This window comes from Poeciliopsis prolifica, unplaced genomic scaffold (assembly GCF_027474105.1).
Source record: "Poeciliopsis prolifica strain line A6 unplaced genomic scaffold, Auburn_PproV2 SCAFFOLD034, whole genome shotgun sequence".
In the NCBI taxonomy this organism is placed as follows: domain Eukaryota; kingdom Metazoa; phylum Chordata; class Actinopteri; order Cyprinodontiformes; family Poeciliidae; genus Poeciliopsis; species Poeciliopsis prolifica.
Genome location: NW_026562409.1, coordinates 1,990,355 through 2,012,363, shown reverse-complemented (window position 1 = coordinate 2,012,363; position 22,009 = coordinate 1,990,355). Strand labels below are relative to the sequence as shown.

The 22,009-nt window shown below is 41.4% G+C and overlaps 1 protein-coding gene across 16 annotated transcripts in view; it reads left to right on the top strand.

Annotated features, from left to right (window-relative positions):
* The window catches only part of rbfox3a (RNA binding fox-1 homolog 3a), a 514,332-nt gene that overhangs the window by 205,660 nt on the left and 286,663 nt on the right, over window positions 1-22,009 (top strand). For 15 of the 16 annotated variants that reach the window (XM_055052121.1, XM_055052124.1, XM_055052118.1 and 12 more), the window contains one exon: window positions 56-121. The exons of the other annotated variant lie outside the window; for it this stretch is intronic. The gene's annotated coding sequence lies outside the window, so the exon portion shown is untranslated. The remainder of the gene's footprint in view (window positions 1-55; window positions 122-22,009) is intronic. 16 annotated transcript variants of the gene reach the window in all.

Genomic DNA, 22,009 nt, shown 5'->3' with positions numbered 1-22,009 from the left:
TTGCTGCTCTCACAGCCTAGTTTTCTTTTTTTTCTCCCTCTTCAATCTTGTGCAGGTTGTATCTGACGGAGGAACCGGTGCCGCGCTCCCATCCTCGCGCTCCTCCAACAACAACAACACTGTGAGTATTCTCATGCTAATTCTTCTTCTCCAGCCTCCCCTTACATCCGTTTGTCTGTTTCTCCCCCTCGCTTTCTTTTTTTTTTCCTCCTGTTTCATTTTTTGCCTCTTTCATGTTCTCATCCGACGCGCCAAACGCAGCAACGGCAGCAGCAGCGGCGGCAGCAGCAGCGCGGGAAGGTAGAAGAAGTGTAGACAAAAAGAAACGAGAGAGAGCATGCACAGGAATGGAGAGACGAGGGGAGGGGAGGAATGGAGATGGTTGCTGCTGTCGCTGCGAGCAACCCGTTCTGCTTTCGGAGGTGTTTCTCCTGGAGGATGGTGGAATTGCTGAAGGGATGTAGGGGGCGGGTCTTGGTTTTGTGAGTAGATAGCTGTGCGAGAATGATAGGGGATGTTGTTGACAAGCGTGGAGAGGCTCGTCAGGCAGCCGGGCAGCGGGATTCAGCGGCTCCTCCACGTTGACTAAACTTCTGATTCTTTAATCCGCGCCTCGGATCCCGTCTCTCCTCGTTTCGCCGACTTTTCTGCGTTGATGACGAAACATAGATGGTTGCTTCAGTCACGTGTGCTTCTTTGAGCTCCCAGATGTAAACAGTAATGACTTCACTGTTTGTCTGTGTGTGTAAACATGAATCTATAGATATAGAGAAAGAGACTCAGTGTGGCTGTGTGAGGTCAGAAAGTCAGCGTCCATTCCTGCTTGCTCTCCTTTGATCAAAGAGCCTCATTTAGTCCGCCCACGGCAGCGTGCGAGCCATATGAGGAGTGGGTGTGCTTTATGTTTGGTGGAGGTGTGGGGGTGAGATGGATAGGCCCCGCTCCCTGCCTGCTACACCGTGGCTAATGGGCACTCGGGTCGGCAGGGGTGCAAGCACATCCGGTTGAGTCCCATCTCCGTGTCCTTCACAAAAAATAAATAAATACATTTTGGAAATCTTTGCAAGAAGAAGAAGAAGAAGCAACATATTGGGCCAACAAAACGCTCACAAACACACTTTGGCAGATTCATTTGGCAGAGTGAAAAGGATTGATCTGAGCATGGCAATTAGGCAAATTTCAGAACTAAGCATCTGGCGAGGCGAGAACGCTTCGCCTGGCAGAGGATTACCATTTTAGTTCCATTTTCAGCCCAGAATGTGTTATTTCACAGCACTCCAGCAGCATTGCAACAAAACCGCCACGTCTGGGAACCTTTCTCTGTCGCGTGTGTTCGTTTCCATGGCCTAATAAGTCCGAGTTGCGCTTTGATTAATGTCGATTAGGTTTAATATGTGCATCCTCCCTCATTCATGATGGCGAGTCATCAGAGTAAAAATGCCCGCTTGTCGATGAGCTTGCTTTGGAAAGCAGGCTGATATAAATGAGAACCATTCCCCCAATTAAGGAAGATTAGGTTACCCTCCACCAATCTGAATCCTTAAATCCCTCCTGTTTTTACAGCTCTGTCTGGCAAATGTAATTCAGCCTTGAGACCTGGGCAGAATAGCAATAAAAGAAGGTAGAAAGTTTAGCAGTGAAGCCCAGGCAGTAAAAATATCCACTGGGAGAGAGAGAGGGAGAGAAAGCACATGATAATTGACACTGCACTGTGTTGCAGTTGGCTGTAATTAACTATGTAACAGAGGTTGTCAGTTGGAAAGGGAGACTATCTTAGTGCATTTAACACACTTGAAAGTGCAACGTTTATCATGTCTCTCCAGCTTTCAGCGACGGTGCGTTTCAGGTTAGCGTGGGCCTCTCGGTTGTATTCCTCCAGATCTTTTTACTCCAGGGCCAGTCGGGCATTTTCCGCTGCCTCCCTTTATCCTTTCACACCACAGTTAGGAAAAAAAAAATATCAAAACCAGGAGCCATTGTTTCTGGGGCGAGCGGAAAAGGCTTATCATCTATTTTTAGTTTGCTTTTCCTCGTTGTTGCCTGGGCCACGATTCATGCTTATGTCTGGAGATTTGGTGCCATAAACTACGTTGCGCTTCGCAGCCAGGCGCTGGCTGGTGACAACTCTCACCCACACATTAGTGATCTATGAGCCGTGTAGCCGCAGACCCCCTGCTGCCTCGCCAGCCGCTTCCCGAAGCCGTGCAGGACCACAGCGGCGACGCGCTCCGTGTGTGATGGCACCCATATGTGCAGAGAGAGCACCTGCATTAAGAAAACGTGCCAACGCTTTTATTTCTCGTCACTTATCACAAGCCGCTACATGCTGCAGCGAGAAGGGGGGAGCAAAAAAGCTCATAAAGATAAAAATCACATTTCACTAGAGGGTGCTTGTGTGACAGTGATATATGCTGCGAGCATCCTGGCACCTCATTGAGAAGAGAGTGAGTTCTGGGTGGGTAAATCAATTTGTGCAGAGGCCGTCGCTGCTAGTATTGGTTTCGTGATATGATCTTTGTTGTCCATTTTTAGAGGTCAGAGCGAGCACGACGACAAGGGCAGCCGAACCCGAGCGCTTTCTCTCTCGTTTCTGTGCTGGTAAACGATCTCCTCGTGGAGGATTGTGGGTAAAGTAAGGCCATGTGTCTTTTTTGTTCTGTCTTAAGTTGAGACACTATGGATTCTCTATTAAGAAAGTACGTTCATCCATTACCACGCACGCCTTGATAAAGTGTCCAGAGCCAGAGGCGAGCGCAGCCTGCGCATTAATCGCTGTAATTACTCAAGGAGGCTGACACTGATTCTGGAGGTGTGTCTGACTACATATACCAGTAAAGGACTGGGGGCGGGTGCTGGTGGACCAGTCAATAGGTGAACCCGACTCTGTGGGCAAAGCAAACCGTCAAAGTTTCAGCCATTCATCCACAAAGGGCAGCGCTGGGTCCCAATCTGGGCCGCGTGATGGCTCTGTTTGGACGCGTTATTCACTAAAATACAAAGTTTTGTTTGAAAACGACTTTTTTATAGTTTGCTACATTTTTAATTTAAACCTCTGTGCATGCTTTTTCTTTTTGATTGATTTTTTTTAAGGATGTTAACTTACATTCAGCTTATTTGTGTGACACATTTCAGCAACAAAGCAGTTCACACCATAGAAACAATCACCAAACACAAAACAAGCGATGCACACTATAATTTGTCAAAAGCCGCCGTCAAAATCATCAGTTTTGATGTTCATTTTCCTTATTTGAAGTGTAAACCTTCAATAGTTTAGGCTTGGTCTTCTTCACATTAAGAAAAAAAGGGTTATTAGTTATGTTGAAGTTTAATCTGAAATAAAGGTTTTCAGTGCAAAAACACTGAAGACCAAGTATTTTTGGTATAGTTTGTTGTGCAAATATCTTAGTTCTCTTGAAATAAGACAAAAGTAACTTACTGATAACTTCAGCGACTTATAGGAGCTTATAGAGGTTTAATAATCCAATAATCTGGATTGCAATGCTGAAAAGTTATCTGTATGTTACTTTTGTCTAATTTCAAGTGTACTGAGACATTTGCACTAAAAATTAGATCAAAAATACTTGCACTGTAAAATTTCCCTGGGACTATTTTTAAATATGGTAAAATATCTTGGTGTTTAATATAAAGTGAAAATTTACTTTAGTTTGAACCTTTTTCAGTATCTGGATCTCACACTAGAAAAATACAAAAGAGTATTTTAATCTGGTTTCCATTGAAAATGTCTTTGTACAATTAAAATAGGACAAAGAAAACTTCAAAGTAACTTTTTAGCAAGATATAGGCTTTAGCTTTAAGTAAAGATGTACTTATTATGAAGGAAAAAGATTATTTCACATTTAACAAAACATTTTTCCCTAGTTGAAAATTTAATAATCTGCCTTTATAAATTGCTAAAAAGTTACTTGTAAGTTTTGTCTTATCGTAAGTTCACTTAAACTGGATAAAAATCGTTGGCAGGCTTTTGTTTTTGCAGATTTCTCAGTGTTTTCTATAAAGTGCAGATTGTTATCAGTGAAAATGTGAAGATCTCCGTTGGTTAGAACATGAAAGATTTCGTCTGGGTCTTTTCTGGACCTCGGTGAGTTTTTAAAGGAACGCGCCGGTGGTGCCGGACGCCGTCTTTGACTGACTTGTGATCAGCGGGAAGTGCTGTGCAGAATCACCACAGCAACGACTGCTTAGCAACAAAAATGTTGACATCATGAAAAAAAAAACAGAGGAAGAAACAAAGAAATGAAGAAGGAAGCGGCGATTGTTCAGCTTCCAGATCGGGCTGCTGGTTCCGCTCGCCGCCCGGTTGTCCTCCCGACACGCAGACGGAGAGATGAGGGGGTCAAATCCAGCGTGTCATGTCAGGGCTGTAAAAGCGGAGGACGGAGGGGGGGGGGGTGTATTGTCTGCACAAGGGCAGCAGAGTTACTCTTTGTGCTCTGCTTCTGGAATGTGTCTTCTAATACTGTCAGTGTTCCAGCTAATCAGAGCGGCATTGTTGGCCACAATAAGTGAATGGAGTTTAATAGGTGAATGTGTGCCACTTGGCGTCTTATCTCACAGTGACTTTCACTTGCACTGCCTGCAGCAAGTAATCATGAGAAATATGACTCAGAGACGGCGTTTTTTAATTAAGGACAGTTTTTAGCATGGTGGGAGAAGAAGAAGGCAGCTCTGCGCTCGCTCTGCGCTCGCTCTGCGCTCTGTCTGCGCGCGCTCGCACACGTGTGTGCAGCGGTTTTCTTTGGGTTCCTCATTAATCACAGGAGCATGTCTGATACGGGCGTGCGGCGGAGGAAACCAAGCTGGAACGGCGCGGTGGAATATTTGAACATCTCGGTGCTGATGTGTGCAAAGCGGAGTGTGTGTCTGCAGGGGAGGCTTTGAAATTTCATCCTCTCCATCCCTTTTAACTTGGCGGAGGGGATGTGTGTGTCTCGCTCCAGTTGGCCGATGGCTGTTAGGAAGCTCCACGACCGCCACCCCTCTAACCATTCACACACACACACACACACACACACACACACACACACACACACACACACACACACACACACACACACACACACACACACACACACACACACACGCAGAGAGGTTGGTATCTGTCTCCACACCCCGTCCTCCATCCGCAGACCTGCTTTGTGTCAGATAGTTTAATGTGAAATTGCTTTTCTTTCAAATTTCCCCCTGGAAACGCAGGTCGTCGCAAAAATGTTACATCTCATAATGGTGTTATTGTTGTTCTTTCATACGAGTCCTTGGCTTCTGAGCAGAGGGTTTTTTTATGTATTTTTTTTTCTCTCCAGCACGGAGCTGAGGTCACACGCTGCTATTTTTCCCTCTGCTGCTGTCACAATCTCAGATTCTGTGCAGAGTTCCTCCTCTGCTGCGCCCATGATAACCTCTCTGAAACATTTATCACCACCTCACTCTGATTACGCTGTGCATTAGTGGGGCTTAAATTTAATTTGTCGGCGGGCCCCGGCGGCGGTGCTGCGGGCCCGGCCTATCAGAGACACTTTGTAACGGGCCCCTGGAAGAGCCTCCGGGGGCCGTCCTATCAGTCAGACACTCTGTCAGCAGACACACTCAGTTAGTCAGCATCGAGTCAGAACCGTGGCCCGGCCAAACCACACGCCACCGCCGGCCGCTCCGCTGGGCCGCCGCCTCGTCGCCCAGATCCCCCGCCTGCCACTCACAGCTCCGGCACGGACGCTGACCTTTAACCCCGCTGCTCAGACGAATGCTCTTCAACAGGTGACACCCTCGCCTCTCTTCCTCTCTGGTTTCATCCCTCTTCGGCGCCACCTTCTCTTTGGTGTCAGTCTTTCTGCACCAAGAGCCAAAATCCCTGCCTTGGAAGCATTCAGGAGCCAAAACCCAAAAATATTGTTGTGAATTATTTCTCTTTTACCTGCAAAACAATAAATAAAACGTGTAATATTTTACGCTTGCCTTTGCATTTAGGGACATTTCACTTTTTGGACTTATTATTTTCCGTTTCTTAAATCTATAAAATGTTTTTATTTTATTCCCAAACGTTGCACTAATTAGACAAGTGTAATGATGTGCCTCTCTGTATCCAGTCTGTATTGGAGTAAAACTTCTTCTTGACATGAGTTATTATGAGATAAAAAATTTAACTTTTATGTTGTACTATAATTTTCAGGTTAAGAAGTTGCCACTCTCATTTTTTAAAATTTGTAAAAAGTGCCGCAGGGCCACGTTTGTGTCATTCAGGAATTCATTCAGGGGCCACACAAAATGAATTTAAGGGCCACAAATGGCCCCCGAGCCTCACTTTGGACACCCCTGCATTCCTCTGTTTAAGACGCGCAGCTTGTTTGCCAGCATCTCTGCAGGATGCACTCAAATTATTGAATATTTTTAGATTTTATCCAGCGCAGTGTCAGTCCCTCCGACAGCCGCTTCAATAATAATCACCTGTCGTAAAGTGGCTATTACTGTCCTCCACTGCTGTGATTTACATTAATACCTGGTAGTTAATGTCATGTTTCTTTATTGGGAGAATGTAGGACATTAAATTCAACACGCTGCCTCTGCAGTTACACGCCGTGCCATTATTCTCTCTTTTGTCCTCCTTTATTTTTACTTCCCCATTTTCATCCTCCTTCAGACGATGATCAAAATAGCCTGATCTGAGGCCACTCATGGCTGCTTTTATCTGCACTCCCTCAATGAGAAGGTCAATTTTCAAGGCGTTTTGTTGGGGGGGATGTTAAAACCTGCTAGTTGCTAAGAGAACCAAGAGGGCCCCTGCTTCCCACAGCTCTAATTGGGGTCCGTTTTCATTTTCATATGGTTTTAAGTGTCAAGAACAGAGAACATGAAAAGTGTTTTAAATTTCCACTGGAAGCCATCAATCCTTGGGTCACACAGGTTGAAAATGTATTCTTTTATTACTATTACTCTGCAGCTAAGTTTCGCCAGTGGAAAAAATTAAAAAGGAAACATGATGTACTGCCTCTGACCTCTTCCCTGCTCCGCTGGGAACATCATGTCAGAAGATGCCAGCGCCTTTCTTCATTTGACAGAAACAAATCCTCAGGAAGGACTCCTCCTCCTTCCCTCTGTGGCGGATTTACACCGTCCTGATGCCGCCGCTTTCTCTCTTTGCACAAACACAAGGAGCGCTACTTCCACAAATTCATGAATGGGATTGTTTTAATGCTTAATGAACGGCATCTGAGCTTTTTGAAAGCAGAAATAAACACAGCAGCTATCATATTTGGTCTAAATAGTGTTAAATGAATGCTGATACTGGAGTTGAATGTAATCTACCACTTCCCTTGCTATTATTACTAACCAGTACCTATTGGGTAGATACCAAGGTACCTACAGGCTGCACACAGGCTTACTTACAGGCTAATTAGTGGTTACTAAGGGTTTGTTTACGAGGTTACCACCAGAATCCCTCTGATGCCTGCAGGGTGTGAAGGTGCATACCTAATAACAATCATGCAGTTTGCGTTGGGTGCTTGAAGAGCTCTAAAGGAGTTTCTATGGAAGTACTTGCCTTTGGGGTATTTCTTGCTTATGTCTCAGCGCTGCTTACAGGGTAATTACTGGATTTGCAGGGCACCAATGGGGGAATACATCTGGAAGTTTACAATGTAATTAAAAAGTACTTATAAGGTACCATCTGGCTGCCTATAGGGTACTAGGTGAGTAGTCACTAGGCACTTTTAGGGTGTTTTCACATTGGTAGTCTGATAGACTCTAAGATTTGGGACAAAAACTGCAGTATTGGTTACATTTTCAGCTGGTTTGGTTCTCTTTCCCAATAATCCAAACCTACTGAGCAAACTGTTCCCCTCCTCACCTGTGGGGGCGCTGCTTTGAGAACTCCTGAAAGTAAAGACACAAAACCTCTGAAGTAAACAACTTCCTTCTTCTCCAAATGTCAGCAAGATTGTAGTGGTTTGTCTTTGGTGAAAGATTATCAGCCATTTTTCCTGCGAGACTCTCATGTTTGTTTTGGTTTATTTACCCAGAATGCCCTGCGCTACACTCCTCAGTGCTTTGCTGTCACATATGGATTGGAACCGTAACAGAACCAAACTGGAACCAAACTTAAGACCTCGGAGAATTTCTGAGGGCGGCCATGTTGCTCTCCTTTCTTCATAAATGTTTATAGATTACTTTTGTTCACTGTTAGTCTTGTTATACTTAAAGGTGCGGCAGAAGACGCTTGCTTTGAATTTCTCCCTCTGCTTCTTACAATTTCTTTAGAAAAAAAAAGAAGCTCTAAAATGATTTATATTTGAAGCTATATGCATTTTTTCTGCATTGACATACTGTAGTTTGTTTTTTACTCACCAGATGATTCTGCTTTTTGTATGAACTCCACCCACAAAACCAAATACTGGGAAAGATTTTAGGGATAAAATAGCTTGTTTTTTAAAAAACAAGCTAAATTCCAGGATTTCCAAAGTTTAAATATTTTAAAACTAAAATTCAATTGACAAAGTTGATTTATTGCCCATCCCTAATATGATGCATCAGAACCTCTTTATATTTTTATCCCTTTGACCCACATTGTGTCGTCACTGTGGTTTATTTTGCTGTGCTATCAAGACAAACTGCCCAAAAGAAGCAGGTTCATCTTAAAATTCAAGTCATTCTAGTCTCAAGGAAACACTAAAGCCCAAATCAGTCATTCACTACATTTACACAATCCGGTTTTCACGCAAAGACACAATATACATGTTGCAATGTGAGGAAGAACACTTTGTTTTCGCTCAGACCGTGAATCGCTGCAGATATGGCCTGGGTGGAAGTTTTTCTCTGAGATTTCTATCACGCTGTGTATAGTATTTTTCCGAGCAGCAAGAGAGTGGTATCAGTGTCGATGTTCCGCCCGGGAGCTTAGAGCAGGTTTTCACCGCCTCGCCATGAACAGAATACTCAAGTTCAAACGCATTTTTTAAGCGATTTAAAGGCCTGCTTGTACCAAATACTGCTGGAAGTTAAACACCAGCAGACCGACTGTCGCTCTGCTCTCACAGACCTTTGTTTTGTATATTTCCATATTTACTTTGCGTGTTCTCATAGTCATCTCTTGCTGAAGGTTTAAGTGCCAGACATTGATGTCCTCATCTGTATTTTTTTGCATCAGATGTTTTTGGCTCCTGCTTTATTAAGCTCCACCTCCCAGAAGACGCGTCTGCATGAGTTTGTCAATAATGGCTAAAAATGAGGCTTTGTTTGTCTGCCAAATTAGCTAAAAGCAGAACATTATGCAAATGTTTTCTGCTGTAAAACCTTTTAGGTAAAGGCTTTACAGCCTACACTCTTTCTAAAACACAGTGTTTTAGAAAGTTCAGGAACAGAGGATGACTTTAATGTTCACATAAAATCTATGAAACACAGAATTGAAGGGGAGAAATCCAACCTCAAACCTAATGTGACCCTCTTAAACACGTCTACATCTGAGCTGGGAATATATACTTTTCTCAACATAGAGGGCAAAAAAAAAAAAAAAGGCACGTTTTGCAATTTAATTTAGCTCTTTGATATCCAAGCAGCTGAAATAATAGATTCATCTATTTTGGAATCTCTTGTTCTGTTCCTTCCCTGAAAGGTCGGAAGTGTCAAATGGTTTGCAACTGGTGAAGCGCACGGATTCATGTCAGGAGTCGACCTCGGCGGGAACGCAGAGCGAGCCCAGGCAATGCACTGACAGCAGCATTTCCTAATGAAAATTACTTTAATGTATTCAAAAACGGAAGTGTTGTGCAGTGTGCTGTGAATAAGCCCTCAACCCGGAGCGCCGGTCCGTCTTCACCTAAAGCACGTTCGCTATATATGACTTTGAATAGCTGTTAGGACAATACATTAATGAAATTCCCCAGAGCCTCGACTTAGCATCCGTGGTTCAAATGCAATTTTTCTTCCTGTGACAACGTATAATCCCTTGTCCAAGCAGGCCTGTATTTCTGCCTTAAACATCCCTTTCATTCCTTCATTTAATAAATGACACCCAGAGGACAAAACGGGGACAAGTCCCCGCTGACACCTGTGAAATATAGACTGATAATGCTCCTGCCACTTGCTTAATGCAGCGGCCCTCCACCTCTCTGGGTCTGACAGGCCGGGCCCGACGCATGTATCATAATGAGAGGATCCCGCCGCTGTCAGTTAGCAGCACATAAAGCATGCCACCGAACTTCTCTGACTCTGGAGACTAAAAGACGAGATGAGGAGCGAGGACTTGTTTCTCCTCAGATCGTCATGTTGCCCGACGATCACAAGCAGAGCGTCGTTACTGCTTCATTTTAGAAGAGTATTTTTGTCTATTTCTAGTGCAAATATCTTTGTACACTTGAAATACAACAAAACAAAATTATTTTAAGTCAGTAATTCCCTTCATATTGATTTTTACAAGTGTTAGTTCCACTTGCAGATTATTTCATTCATAGGAAAAATGTCTGATAAATGAAACTTGTTCATTTTCATCAATGTTAAGGAATTATTTACTTAAAACAAGCTGCTATGTCTTCCTTAAGCATTACTTGTTAGTTAGTTTTATCTTTTTTCAAACAGACTTAAGATATTTGCACAAGAAACGAGACCAAAAATACTTGGTAAGATTTTGTTTGCTGCACTGCAAAAACACAAACTCTTACTAAGTATTTTACCAATATTATAAGCCAAAATGTCTTCTTCCACTGCCAGATTATTTCACTTCTTGATCAATATCTTCTGGACATCTGTATCATTATCAGAACTGTAAAAAATGAATCGGTTCGTTCCTACCAAAAACAAAGAGCTTAAAAAACATCAGGCCCTTTCATAAGTTCATGTTTTTTTGTTTTTGTGAAGTTACAGATCAACAGATGATCACTTAGCGATACCAGACAAGCATAAACCGTTACCCTGCAACTGGTTACCTCGCAACCCAAGCTGGGATCCAGCATGTTGGGTCAGCTGGTTTTTCTGAGTTTTGACTTAAACTTCTATCTCTTGTTGAAATGTAGTTTGTCCTTCTTCGTCTGTACTATGATATGTGCTTTTGGAACCAGACCAAAAATAGTAAGATTTAGTGTTTTTGCAGTTTAGTGGCGTCAGAAGGCGTGAAAACCCTCCACCAGTCAGTTTTCCTTCTTCACTTTCAATGATTTAATTACTTGCTTTAGACTTCAGCAATTATAGCTGAGCAGCACATATGTTAATTATATCTGACCTCACTTTTTTGCTGCTCTGTTAATTGTTCGCTCAGATGACATTCTCAGATGACTGTCATTGCCGCGTGCGTATCGGGCAATTTAAAACAAAACAAAAAAGAAGAGCGCACATGGAGGTCGTTGTCTGCTGATTCGAAACCTTCGGCTCCTAAATTGCAGCGGATTTTTTCTGTTGTTTTTGCCAAAAGGTCTAAAAAATTGCCGAGGTTTCTTCAAACAGCAACGCAGGCTTTTGAGGGAATTAGCAGCGGAGCTGAAGACGCAGCCCACTTCCTGTTTATCAGATAATGCATTTTGCGTTTCTCCTGCCATTAATGCCCAGGAAAACATTAAAACCCACTTATGTCCCAGTTCGGCGCTCATGCAGCCCGTTCTAATGCACACTTGCCTCCAAATGTCAAAACCTCAAAAAACCCATTCGGACCGACTCGCCAAGGCAAACTGCTACATCATGTTAAATGACACATGTACTGCAAATTTCTGCAAACATGCTTTTATCACACTGCTTATTATCACGTTTAATGGGGATGATTTTCACTTTTGCCAGAGCTGCACTCTGCAGTTTAATTCTCCTGCCAGCGAGGAGGAAGGCAGAGACACAGCAGCTCTTCGGATTCATTTCGTCTTGTGATATGATTGCAGCGGCGTGACTGCGGCCTTATGAGGCAAAAATGAAAAATACATGTGCTGCTCAACACGATTGTGTTTGTTAATGTTGCAGTATGTGTCTGCATGCTGTTACTAATGGACTGTGCTTTTGTTTGTCACCTTAAGTGAGCAGCGACATTTCTTGTCTCACTTCGCTACTTCAGAGACGAATGCAGGAAAATGGGATGAGTCTGTAGGGTTGTATTTAGGGACGGAAAGGGTTTCCTGTGCGTTCACATTTACGAGGTGATCTTATATCAACGTGGCTGGAATCCAAAGCTTGTACAGTTTGTCTGCTAGGTTTTCACTGAGCAGCTGCAGCTCAGTGAAGGACAGGCATGAGCCTTGTTTAATCACAGAAAATAAGACAACATCTTATTTTCTACATGTTTCTGTTTGGTTACTGGTTGGAATCACATGGAAATTTGATTAACTTTTATCAACAGGCTCATTGAACATTTCCACTCTGTTTCCTGTCCTATTTATTGGCCTGAATGGATTTTTAGGCCTCATTCAAAGATTGTAGGACTTATAAAAAACTTGAGCTGTGTTTTAAATAGAAATTTCAGATTTTATTGATTTTGGTATTTCTCAAACTCTGCTTAAGTACTTCAACATATTTTTACTCAAGTAGAAGGAAAAAATCGCCCCTGATTAAATAACTTTAGTTTAAAAAAAGTATTTTTGTGACATGGCCACTAAAACTTATTATAACATCTGACGTAATGTTTAAAAATGATAAAAAATACAAAGGTATAAGCAAGACAAAGATGAAAACAAATCACATTTTTACAATATGAAGCTTGTCAATACAAAACAATCAATACTTACAGTAGTAAGTGCAGATATATAGAGTGAAATACTTGCAGTAAATGATGTAGCAGTGAATCCCTGACTATTCAGCCAAATAATTCTCACATTTTTTAGTAGCGCATGCTACTAATATCATTTGGATATTAGAATATCCAAATGAAAATGCAAGCCCACTCCCAGGAGTGGGCGTGAAAGTCTGTTTTGGTCGATTCTTTAGCTTAATTGGGTGTAAATGTTGGTAATTTGGTCTGAAAAGCTGCAAGCAGAAGAGAGAGAGAAAAATGACTGAATAAGGTTCCTTGTATATTAGAACATGTGATAAAGATATTTTTGCTGTTTTTAGCTGTGGTTAGCACAGTTAGCATCACAAACCGTAACTCTTGCCGCTGTAATCTTTAGATTAATATTCCTACTGGTGTGAAAATCTTCCTGTTGTTTTCTAATCATTTAATTTCTGTAGCTGAGGGACGTTAAAGTCCCAGAAAGTAAAATAAACCAACTTCCTTTAAATGCTTTAGCTTTTAATTGTTTTCAGAGTTTCTTGTCGTTCTGGTGTAACTTCCTCTATTGTCATCATCACTTTAGTCATTTCAGATAATTTCAGTCTAAATGTTTTCACCAGAGAAAATATGTTTTATTTTTACTTTTCTCATTCTTTCTAAGCAGCAGCTATTTAACTCTAAGCAAAATGCTGAATCTAAAAATATGTCTATTGTTATATTTAGATTAAAGTTTTATTTTTAGATGATTTATGATATTGCTGTGATTTTTTTGTGTCTGTGTTTGGAACATGTTTTTAAAATTGCAGACCAAAATGAGTATTTTAGGTTAAATGCTGTTATTGAATGGTTTGGTTTTGGTTTTTGTCCATTTCGGGACATTTATTGACGGTTTTGACTTTGACTGTCCCGTTTATTGTAGAGAAATGCAAACTTCTCCTCCCAACCTTCCCATATAATTTAGAGACATTTTTTTCCCTGAATTGACTTCTGTTTTTGTCACAGTTGGTCATAACTGCTAGTAACCTGGTATTTGTCGTTCCAAAACAATAATACTCTGATTTATTGCTTTTATTTTGGACTTTCAAACATTGCGTCACATATTTAAACACATTTTAATGTTTTCTGTCTTTGATGAGTTGGTGATTACTCATTGAAGTCCCCTGAACACCGTAAGCTAATGTTTTCAATAAAAATTCCCAGTAGTTTCATAACAATTATTTACAGTTGAACCTCAAAAGCACTGAAATCCTTTTTTATTTCCCGTGAGCGCCTTCAGCCTGCAATCAATCTGCATTCTGGTGCATTAAAGTCCAGCAAACAAAGCCTCAGAAACCTTGGTGTAAACATTAACTCAGCAGCTGTAGCTCTGCAGTAAAGAACAACTTCTTCCACCTGAGGAACATCTCTAAGCTTTTAAATCTTGTTTCAGGAACCGAGCTCGAGGTGATCATTCCTACGTTTACCTTTTACTCCTGTAACAGCAGCTTTCCATGTTTAAATCAGAAAAAGCTTGACTGGTGCAGAAAGAAGCTGCAAGGCTTTTAACAAACATAAAAAAACGTGTCAGACTTATTTTAGAGGCTTTTCAGTAGTTGTCCAAACATTTTAAAGCAATATTTATGTTTCTGAATATTTTATTCTGATGCATATCTGCTTTAGAAAGTAGCAAAATTTGGATCTTTTGGGGGTGAAAAGATCAGGATTGGGGCATTCAGACTGCCATGAAAAGGTCAGATTTAGTGACATTTTGGTGTTGTGTGAACTTAGCCTCACCTCAGTGTTTGTCACCAGACAACAGAAAGTCATAGTTTATTAATTACAGTTCCTGAAATGCTAAAAAACTGAACTTAAATGCTGATTAACTTGAGTAACTTAAATATGAAAATCTGTGATATTTAAAAGAAAATGTTACGGGGTGCATTAACATTTCCACATTGATTTTCGCAAATATTACATTTATTTTCTGTTCATGAATGTTTTGTTTGATTTTTCCATCTTTACCAACACATTTGTTTGTAAACATAAAGAAATCAATTAATCAGGGAATAAAATCAGCCAATTTTTGCGTGGATAAAATGGATCAAACCTACTAATGTTCTGTGTAATATTTTGTGATGCTCTATTGATAAAACCCAAAACACACATTTTATTATTTCTTTGTGTAACATAATCATAAAAAATCCAGTTCTTGAAAAGCATTTAAAAGAATACTCTGACTGAGTTTGTTGTTGTTTTTCTTATGTTTTTGTTGAACATTGTGAGATGTTTTGAATGATCTTTAATTGCTGAAAGCGTTTGTAACTATTTGGTGTTTCCTCTTTGACTCCTGCTCTGCTCCTGTGGGTTCGTCTGTTGGGATTTGGCTGTGCGTGTGTGTGTGTGTGTGTGTTTGTGTGTGTGTGTGTGTGTGTGTGTGTGTGTGTGTGTGTGTGTGTGTGTGTGTGTGTGTGTGTGTGGGTGCGTGCGTGTGTGTGTGTTTGTACACGTGTAGGTGAACCAATCTGATTGTGTTCTGGGCTTTTGGAGGCTTTCTTGTGCCTTTCGTATAAAAAGTGGCATATAAACAAAATTTGAGCGACTGAATGTTTGTTTGATTCAAGCGAAAGTGGAACAGCTCCCAGCAGTTACAGTTGGTGAACAAAAGCAACATTATATGTCAATTTCAGTCAGATTTCATAGCTGAACCACGCCTCTTAAATGCCACCGTCAGACGTCAAGAACGCATTTGAACTGGAGCATTGTGTGCATGCAGAGGGTGTCAGAAACTATCCGAAGCCCCCCACCATGACGGATCCACTCTGACATTCCTCTCTTGATGCTCAGAAAAGGCTATAAGAAACGCAGCATGGTAGAAAAACATGCAGGCTATTTCCATTCCTCAATTCCTGCTACCTGCACAACATATTTAAATAGTTTCATTCATGTAAGCACACGTCCTCATTTTCTTTGCCAAGTGTTAACTGAGAGGTTTTATTATTCATGCGCCATTCTCCGCTCAGATCCGGCAGCAACAATGTAAGACATTAATTACGTCGTTGAGAAGGACCGTGGCAGAAACTGTCCCAAACAACTCAAGATTTGTGTTTTAATTCCAACTGTCAGTCCAATTAGCAGAATTTGACAACTGATCCACAGTAAACAGCATTCCCTCTGTGTTGAAGCATTTGTTCTGCAAACTTTGGGCAGATGCTGTCTGTTCTCAGATATTAGTGTTTAAAAATGGTGCTGATTTTTTGTTTTTTCTGAGGCGTTCCTACAGATTAAACATGCTTCTTCTTGTTGCTGCAGCTCATCTGCGTTGGGATCTGACTTGATGGCGGCGCACATTCATTAAGTGGCTTAGTCTTCCACAGACAGCTGTCACTTCCACTCAGCCGGCCAGCAACGATTGTTCATCAGCATTTTCTCGCACATCCCTTCACACGTACGCACCCCTCGACATTTACAAACCCATCAACACGAGACTGTTGCAGTTCGCCTGAGAGTCGGCCCGATTACGCAGCTCAGGTCTCAAATGTGAGAGAAGATGCTGCAGGATGTTGGTGCAAAGCTGCTGCATTAATTGATATTTCTGTGAAACTCTGACACAGCTGCGAAACCTTATTCATGTTTTAGTTCTTTTCAATTGTACATTTGTTTTGACACTTAAAGGTTACTTTGTGAATTTGGGGATTTTAGAAAATAGTTCTGGAGAACTTGGTGTACTTTCTGCTGCATAAATGGATCATATTTTATATCCAGGTATTATTGGGAACTTTAACATTTCCTTTAAGGTCTTAACGTTGCTTTCGACTTGGTTTATTCTGCAGCTTAACATCTTAAAAATCAACTTATAACAAATTTTATTCCCGGAACGTCTCCTGTGAAATCTGCAATGCAAGTTCCATGAAAGTAAATTTGATGTTCCGAATGACTCGTGTTAAATATTCCAACTTTACCAGCTGAACTCATTTTACTTTAATGTCACTGGTGAAAAAGAAAGCAAGATGAATAAACTTCCTAAAACGTAAATATCAAGAGAGTCAGACATTGCCGTGTCGCTGTGCAGCTGTAATCTGGTCGCCTCACTGGCCAAACTCTAACTTTTACACTTTAAATGCCTCATTTATATAAAACTGTGACTCGGTGCAACTTTTAAGAATGAAAGCAACAAAGCAGGACAAGATGTTTTTGTTTTATGAATAGTTTTTTTATTGCCGCTTTAAGCATGGCGGTCCGTGGGGGATTGAATGACTTTCTGAGCCAGCCCCAAGTGGCTGTTTGAAAAACTGCAGCGTCTATGCAGCAGCCGTGAAATCCTGCAAACACTGGCACTCTTCCTGTTTCCTCATGGGAAAAGTGGTTTATATAAGAACAGCACAGACCTCTGAAACCTTCATAACGCCATTAGAAAGCTCCAGCACCAACTGACTTGCAGCAGTATTTGTCTTTTCAGTCATTGCTTTTATTTGTTGCTATTCGCTTAGCTTAATTTCATGTTGCAGTACATCACTGTCACTATATAAATAAACAATATTGACTGGATTGTTTAGCAAAACATGCAGATTTTCCATCTGTGTGCACAGATGTGGTATTTGTATGAAATGCAAATCCATAAGGAGGGGTTTCTAAGTGGTGCAGATTTCCACTTGCATCTTGTTTTGATGCAGAAAGCGGAGAAAAGCAGAGTGGCACGTTGTTTTCCGCTCACTGTGATGGGAGTAAAGGGGGATTCCTCCTACATTTTGGACCAATTTTGGCTGAAAAACACTATCAGTTCTCCATCTGGTGCTCAAATGTCCGGCACCCCTATGCAAAGATGCACACTTAGCATCAATAAATATGTTATAGACATGTTATCAGTTCATCTATAAACACTTTATAAATAATTAATAAATCATGGCTGAAGTAAGGCTGAGGAGATTATATGCTAAAAAATCAGCATACAAACTAAATATGTTTACAAGGTAATCTGAAATGTTTAGTTTAAAAAATAGATCAAATATGTAGATGAATAGATTTGGATCACTATTTGGCAAGAAACCAGTTGATTTAGTCTCTTTTTTTTGGATTTGTTTTTAAGAATGTACTTTGTCAAAGTTTTATCCAACAAACCGATGCCTGGCACTAAACATCTGGGTAGATAAATTGGTTATCAACCTAGAATAAGTCAGAAATTAACCAAAAGCAGAAAGATCAGCATACACAAAGACTAAAATTCTAATTCAAGCGATGATGTATGAGATGTCGGCTCTGAAAGTTTGTATCATTCTGCAAATGCGATGAATCTTTTCAGCCTTAACTGATAATTAATCAGAAAGTATCATATTTTTAATATGTAACCCAGTCCAAACTAAAAGTGTTTGTAATGAGTTAAGTTCAAAGGAGTGATAGTTTAGAATGTATCAATTATGTTTGCTTAAATATGTTAAAAATGTTATTAATCAGTGTTAGCCAGAGACTATACTTATAGGTTCTTTAAAAAAGTAATCTTTTCTGTTTTATTTTGAAAGGCTCATGTTGTAAGAGGAAGGGTGGGTGGAGAAAAAGGAGAGACAGGAAGGATAGGGAAGAGAGAGTGAAGGGATGAAGCGCGAAAAAGAGGAAAAAAGTAGCAGAGTTTAGTAAACGGGTTTGTACATAATTCGGCTTTCAGCTCGACAGTCGGGAAAAAGTATATCAACCCTACGCTCTGTTTACCGCTGCTGTGATTGTTCCAGACCGGAGCTCACTGAACACTATGTGTAATGCTCGCTGTCGCATTTGCTATTTGCTAACTCGGTGAATAGCCGTCGAGGTCTGTAAGCTAACCCGGCTAACGGACAATCCAGCTAAAGTTTCCGTAGTGGGAGCTTTACGGAGTAGCGCCTGGAGCAGCGAGCTACGCATGTGGAAAGAGTGGTGGAGTGGTTGGAGGACTGGGCTACGTTGGACGTCTCTGTTCCTGGATCCTGTGGACTACCAGACTGGTTGGGGAGCGGAGGACATCTTGGTGGCTGGTTAGCACTGAGGACGGGTGAGGTGTCGAAAGGGCTCGGGTTTTCACTCGGAGAGGAGTGCCAAGTTCCACGCTTCACATCAGGCCTGCAACGGGGTTTCTTTTTGTTTTGTTGGGACTATATTTTAGTTAAGTATTGCCGGCTTAGGTGAACTTAAAAGTGGGCCCACAATTATTGTGTGAACTTAAAAGAGTGAGATATTTCACAGTTTGTTCATTTGTTAAGGTGTTTAATACATGTTTAATTCTCATACAGGTGTACGTTTGATTTATTAAGAACTATAGTTAGAGTGTATTATTTCTGTTTTAAACTACTATTTGGTGTGAAGGGAAAGAAATACTGGTATATCATTACTCTAAACTCAACATAGGTTTAAAACACGAGAGTGTACTGATAGTCATTATTTGTAACTTGATGAGTTTAATGAACTCAGGGGCCCTTACCCATGTTAAAACGGTGTAATTGGGCTACAAATATCTTGCCAGAAAGCCAATAAATGGACTCAATCTTTTAGTAGTGTCTATACATTTGCTGGTTAAAATAGGTTATTCATGATTTAAAAAGTTTAATTTATTCACAACTGGTTTAGTTTGTTGGTATAATCTGTTAAATTTATAAAACTGTTTAATTTCGATGAATACTTTCTCAGATTCAGCATGAAGCTTTCTCATTGTTCAAATGAAATTTGATTAAGATAGTTTTGATCGTAAATTTTTTTGTGCGTTTTTATGTTAGATTTAGAAATCTGACAATCCGGAGTAGAAAAACCAGACACATTTCTTTGACTGTTTGATAAAGCCTTCGATATCTTGTCATTTTTACAGTGAAATCACAGATATAAAAAATGGAAATCAGTTCCTTGCAGCTAATATGGCAGCGTAAGCTTTGCTTCTTTCTGCTCTCATTGTTTATGATAATTCTCATGTCTTTATTTGCTCCCTCTCTCCCCCGTTCAGAGCGGCAGTAATGAGTTTTTTATTCTTATCATAATCCAGCGGCCCACGGTTATGCCGGGCTGCGCTGGCTGTCTGTTAGCCGGAGTGGATGGGGGGTGGGAGGGGGCCGCTGCCCCGCCTCAGGCCCTGTGTGCTCGGACAGCCGGCCTCAGAGTTAGCGAGTGTGACTGTGGAGGAATGGAGGCTAAATAACCCGACCTGCAGTTCTTACTCCCCCTCCACCTCCTGCCTGGCTAGCTGGCTCTGCTAGCAGGCGTGACATGACAGGAGTGAAGCCGGAGCCATCCACAATCCATTACTCTTACCTGCGGAGGAGGAGGAGGAGGTGGGAAGGGAGAGATTGAGTTAAGGGCCGGAGAACCTTTCAGCGCTCCCTCTGCATGCTAATTCCACCGGCGCTGCGAAAGGGATCAAAATCTGCCGGCTGCCAAATGTAGCTTCTTAACTGAGGGATGGAAAAATCCTCCTCCTCCTTCCTTGATGCTTCCCCTGCACACACACACACACACACACACGCACGCACACACACACACACACACACACACACACACTTATGCATAATAACACACAGCTGCACAAATCAACCCACTTTTTTCTGCTGCAGGACGCCGCTTGGTTTCTTAAGCATGTAAAGCTTTTATTTTAAACACGTTCTGGGAATAGTAATAATAATAATGTGTTCACGTCACGTTTATCCATCACACCGCATCTTTTTTCTGTCCTTGTGTGATGTCACAACCTGGATCTGTAGCTTTTTATGTGGCCATCTAGATAAATTACATCATTGAACCAGGAATTAACCACATTCTTTTTGTAAGAATGCAAAATTATGTGTTTTTTGCACATTTTCTCCAAAACTGGTCAAACACATTTGACCAGTTTTGGTCAAATGTTTTAGTAGCAGTGGTAACTGCTACCACCTCCCACCTGCAGGTGGCAGTGTTTCTTTAATTTTACACTGTTTCCTCTGTCTTAGTTACTGTTATGATCAAAACAGCAAGTAACAAAAAGCCATATTTATCATCGCACATAACAATACAAACGTTTAAGAATCACATGCAAATATTTCTAAAATTAGAGATTTTTTTTTTATGATTGTGAAAAATAGAAATAATCATAAATTCCTGGAAGAGACACTCTAATTCCAAAAATTACTTATCAAATGTAGACAGATGTTTAATTATTTTAAGTTTTATCAATACATGTAGATCTTGACACGACTCAAGATCAAAATGAGTTTGACGCTCCTGACCTAAAACGTCAAAGAATTTCCTGCTTTTTTTCTTCTTCTTTTTTGAGGCGCTGCTTAAAGCTATCACTATCCAAGTGGAAAGTGCACATGACAACTGGTTTGCAGGTTCCAAATGAGAAACCATCACAGCGGCGAGGGTTGTGGGGCTGGATTGGCAGCCAGTGACAGTGATAAATTTCACCAATCGTCCAGCGTGGAGATCTGTCTAATCTTCGCGGTGGCTCACAGCGGGGTAGGACCCCATCACTCTCCCATTATTTGACAACAAAACATCCACAGAGAGCAGTGAGCCAGGTTCAGTTAGCTACAATACACTCCCTGCATACACAAATCCCCAGCGAAAGGGATTATAAAGTGGCTCTGTAGACAGCCATTAAAGGGGCAGGCCATTAAAATGCAGCCGCAGCCACCTATCCGCACTCTCACTGGTGGAGTGCTTTAGAGAGAACAAAACAAAGCCATCTGTCAATAGCCTTTAATTTTGAATAGACAGCAAGTAAAATCCAATGCCTATTATAGCCTTCATTTTCCTCCAGACCCTTGAAATTGATTCGATAGCTTAATTTGGCAGGTGGGATACAGTTGGCGGACGTATCCGGCTGCATGCGTTTCACCTCATGCGACACCATAAACAGTGTTTTTATTAGTATTTTCTCTCTGAGGCCATGCATCACGGTCCATATGCATCCATCACCGCCATGTGCTGCTCTGCTGGCAGCTACAAGCTCGCCGTTTACACCCAAAATGTTATTTTGATTTCACTGACACAAAGATAATGTTTCATAACACACAGTCAGTCACGAATTAGCCCATCTGTCTGTTTGAGCTTCCCGGTGCTTATGGAGTCTGCGTGTTTGTTTGTTTGCGTGTGTGTGTGTGTGTGTGTGTGTGTGTGTGTGTGTGTGTGTGTGTGTGTGTGTGTGTGTGTGTGTGTGTGTGTGTGTGTGTGTGTGTGTGTGTGTTTGACCACAGTGGCTCAGCCTCTCCCCACCAGGATTCGCTGACGGCTGTCAGCTCATTGAGTGACTCCTCCACAGATTGTATTTGAGCCAAAATCCTGATCCCTGGTCTCGCTGCTCCTGTTGTGCTTTGCTTCCTCGCGCCTCCTCGGCTTGTCGACATGCATATGCTGACACAC